General features: G+C 33.4%; 1 non-coding gene across 1 annotated transcript; it reads left to right on the top strand.

Annotated features, from left to right (window-relative positions):
- Positions 1 to 3,864: 3,864 nt before the first annotated feature.
- Positions 3,865 to 3,937, top strand: TRNAF-GAA. The gene has a single exon. It is a non-coding gene; the product is annotated as a tRNA-Phe (tRNA).
- Positions 3,938 to 4,845: the final 908 nt, after the last annotated feature.

Below are 4,845 nucleotides of genomic sequence, written 5' to 3'. Positions count from 1 at the left end.
TGTAGTGGATTTATCTTTTATGCGCCTCAATATTTGAAATTTATCCACATGTTTTTGTTTCAATTCTAGAAATAGAAATAATATCCATAGAAATACATAATTTTACAATGCAAATAAGAAAAACTCGTGATCAAGTTTTAGATAAAAGTAGCAAACATGTTGATAGATATAAAAATAAATTCAAGTTCTTTCTCTGGCCTAATTATCAATTGGAAGATTTAGCTGATATGAATTGTTATTGGTTTGATACCAATAATAACAGTCATTTGAGTATGCTAAGGATCCATATGTGTCCATGAAAATTAGTTAATGCTATATTTTCCTTATATTGGCCATAATATCTCTCAACCAAATGCATTAGTTGAAAATGTACTTAATTTTTCTTTTGTCCTTTTGTTTTTTAGAATAGTCTTATGTCTCCATTCCATTTAAAAATTGATATTTTGTTTGGTAATTTTAAACTCATTATTTTTGTTTGTTCATTCCACCTAATTTGTAAAAGAAAAATTATACCACTAGACCAAATGCCCTTACAGTGGATCTATCATTTTTAGTTTCCCGTGTGTATATGTTTTCCGCACCTCAATATATGAAATTTATCCGACCTCAGCATATGAAATTTATCCACATATTTTTGTGCTTTAGAACCTGCTATTATTGTCATGTTAACTTCACATGGTCTATCACACAGTTGAAGCAGCATTGCCACTAGAGCCCATGCATCCCTTTGGGATAGATATGTTAAAAATTAGGCCCATTCGATAACTATTTTATTTTTTTGTTTTATTTCAAAATTATGTGTTTTATCCTTTTATAAAAAAAAAAGAAAAAAAAAAGAAAAGAAATGAAAACATTTGAATTTTAAGCAAAATTTCACACCCAATTAAGTTTTTGAAAAATATTTTTATTTATTTATTTTTTCTTTATTTTAGTTTTCCAAACATAGATTGATATGGAGTGGCTAGTTTTCAAAACTACTTCTTTGCTACAATTGAACAATATTTATATTCTAAAATGGGATTCACTTCCTTTAAGTTTATGTAGTTTCTTTTTATTACTATGTTTACTTCTATCTCATGTTACTCCATTTGTGTTTACTTCGTTTTATACAAAAGTTCACCGTAATTAATAAATCCATGTGCTTAATACATTCCGTACAAGAATAAATTACAAGGAGAAAAGAAATCCCAAAAATAAGTAGAAGGTTGAGAATTTCACTAAACCACACAATGTCAAAGCGTGACTGCATGGCTCACACGCGATGCTCGGATTTCGAAGGGGAACTTCTCAACTTGAGAGATCAATTTCATTCCTCACAAATCTGATTTTTACATAATAATGTCAAAGCGTGACTGCATGTAATGATGCTTGCAACTTCATTTTCTCCTTCAACTGTGTAAATATTCACTTCTGAAGCTCCAAATAGTCCTTCCTCAATCTAATAAGCTTGTAGCACATGAAATAATAGTTGAACCGAGCCTATCCAATTTTGTAGATGAAGAATGAATGCTTGGTTAATCGTCTTGGCCTTGGATCGTGTAATGGGTCCAGTTGGAACATTTGAAACACCGTGATCCTTATCATCTTCCCCCTCTTCAAAAGGATTCGTCCTCGAATCAAAAATCATCACCTACATCAAAAGGACTCAAGTCAGCAACATTGAAAGTAGAATGTGCTGAAAATTCTCGTGGAAGATCATTTTACATGCATTGTTATTAATTCTTTCAAGGACTTGATAAGGGTCATCCCCTCTTGGATGTAACTTTGTCTTCCTTTGAGATGGGAATCACTCCTTGCGAAAATGTATCCAAACCCAGTTACTTGTTTGAAAAATGATTTGATTCCGTTCTTTGTTAATTCTTGTAGCAACATTGAAATTTTGTTTCTCAATTGTCTCCTTCCCCTCTTTATGCAATGTTTTGATCCCATTTGCCTTACTTGTGGCTGCTTTACTCACAAAAATAGTAGAATGAATAGAAAGCAAATCAAGACGCGTAAGTGGATTAAATCCGTAAGCAACTTCAAAAAGAGAACAATTAGTAGCAAACATTCGTCCCAAGACTTAATATTCTTACAAATAAACAGCCCTAAGCAATGCAACTAGTGTTCTATTGACCACCTTAGTTTGCTCATTAATCTGAAGATGACGTGTAGTTGAAAACAATAATTTGTTACCCAATTTATGACTTAATATTCTTATAAATAATAGCCCTAGTGTATACTTCCATAGTACGGATACATGAAAGATATTATGTACTGCAGACAAGTTTGGGCATTGCCCAATTCTATAGGCCACAGATCCAATTCTTTCTAATATCTCAAAGGGACAGATAAACTTAGGGCTTAGCTTCCCCTTTTTACCCTACCTGAGCACCCTTCTCATGGGGTGCTACCTTTAGGAATATATGATCCCCTACCAACAATTCCATGTCCTTGCGCCTTAGGTCTTCATAGCTTTTCTCTCGGCTTTGTGCGGTTTGTATCCTAGCTTTAATCTTCTGGACTGCGGTGTTGGTAATTTGCACTAGCTTTGGCCCAATAGTTGTCATTTGCCCCCCTTCTTCCGAAAAGATAGGGGATCGAAATCTTCGTCCATAAAGAACCTCGTATGTGGCCATTTGTATGGTGTATTATTATAAGCGAATTTCATAAGGGATAGGTACTTATCCGAGCTTCCTGCAAAATCCATCACATATACCCTCAATATGTCTTCCAATATTTGCTTGAGCATTTCTGTTTGACCATCTGTTTATGGGTGGAATGTCATACTATAACTGTGTACCCAATGCTTTTTGTTGAATTTTCCAGAAGCGAGATTTAAATCTAGCATCTCGGTCTAATACTATTGCCTTTTGTTAAATTTCCAAAAGTATACCCAGTACCTTTACTGATGAATATTCATTTTTAATGTTAGCAATAGTAGCTCAGTTGGGAGATTGTTAGACTGAAGATTTGAAGGTCACATGTGTTTTATCCACGTTCAGCGCACCTAATACAAGTTTATTACCTGACTATACAATCTAAAAACATAACTTGCTTATTCAATCTAAAATTAATGATTATTTCTTTTTTCAACATAATGAATTAGCGAAAATACCTTTACTTATCAATTTTTATTTTTAATATTAGCAGGGATAGCTCTGTTGGGAGAGCGTCAGACTGAAGATTTGAAGGTCACGTTTTGATCTCCACGTTCACCGCACCTGATTCTAGTTGCATAACCCGACTATTCAATCTAAAATTAGTCATTGTTCCTTTCTGAAATCTCAATGAATTATCGGAAATACCTAACGTGTTATAGTTCACCGCACCTTATACAAGTTGGATAACTTGAATATCTTATTAAAAATTAGTGATTATTTCTATTTAAAATTTCAATGAAGTAGCGAAAATACCTTTACTGATGAATTTTCATTTTTAGCATTAGTGTGGATAGTTTAGTTGAGAGAGCGTTAGATTGAAGATTTGAAGGTCTCGTGTTCGATCCACCTGACCCATGGATGCACAATTTGACTATTCGATTTAAAATTAGTGATCATTTCTTTCTAAAATTTCAATTAATTAGCCGAAATACCTTTACTTAAAAACTTTCATTTTTAATGTTAGCGGGGATAGCTCAGTTTGGTGAGCGTCAGATTTAAGATTTGAAGGTCATGTGTTCAATCTACACGTACACGGCACCTGTTTCTATTTGCATAACCTGACTAAAAATTAGTCATTATTTCTTTTTAATATCTCAATGAATCGGCNACCGCACCTGTTTCTATTTGCATAACCTGACTAAAAATTAGTCATTATTTCTTTTTAATATCTCAATGAATCGGCGAAAATATATTTACTGATGAATTTTCATTTCTAATGATTGCGGGGATAGCTCAGTTGGGAGAGCGTCAGACTGAAGATTTGAAGGTCACGTGTTCGATCCACGTTCACCGCACTTAGTTCACATTTGCATAATTTGACTATTCTTTTCAAAATTAGTGATTATAACTGGCATAGGTTGACTAAGTTGATTATTCATTTTTTATGTTATTTGGGATGGCTTAGTTGGGAGAGCATTAGATTGAATATTGGAAGGTCTTGTGTGTTCGATTTGCATTCATTGCACCTTATGGTTTAGTCGATTATTATTTCTTTTTTAAAATATAATGAATCAGTGTTCTGGGAGAGTGTCAAACTAAAGATTTCAATGTCACGTGTTTAATCTCTCCACGTTCACTGCACCTGTTGGCAAACTCACTCAGGTTCCCATCTCAATCATTTCAACCCTGTTGGCATCCAATAAAAGAGACCTTGGAGATAACCTGTAACTATTCAACTGGATTATCACATTAACAATTTGAATCACCTCAATCCCGCTTGTTGAACTTGACCAAATGTCTATAACATAACAATAACAAAGGTACAAAGTAACACTAACAAAGGTACGAAGTTCATAAAAGTCTTTTTAATCTAAAATACCATTGAACTTGACCATTATAGTGCCTCTCAAACGTAGGTAAAGTTTAAATTCGAGTCTCTTTGTCAAAATCACTCGGGTGCTCATCTCAACCATGATGGCGTTCAACAAGAGAGACCTCGAAAATAGCCGTAGCCGAATTATCGCATTAACCATTTGAATTACCTCAACACCACTTGTTGAAATTGAAACAAATATCTATAACATAACACTAACATAGGTACGATGTTCATCAAAGTTTTTTATCTAAGATACTATTGAACTTGACCATTAAAGTACCTCTGAAAATGAGGTAAAGTTTAAATATAATTGGTGACAAAAGATGAAACTATAAAATAAAAAGAAATAAGAAAATAATATTCAATTTCAGAGAATTAAAGCCAAAT

This window comes from Cucurbita moschata, unplaced genomic scaffold (genome assembly GCF_002738365.1).
Source record: "Cucurbita moschata cultivar Rifu unplaced genomic scaffold, Cmos_1.0 Cmo_Scf00154, whole genome shotgun sequence".
Classification (NCBI taxonomy): domain Eukaryota; kingdom Viridiplantae; phylum Streptophyta; class Magnoliopsida; order Cucurbitales; family Cucurbitaceae; genus Cucurbita; species Cucurbita moschata.
The sequence above is the reverse complement of the archived record's forward strand: the minus strand, read 5'-3'. Positions and strand labels throughout refer to the sequence as shown.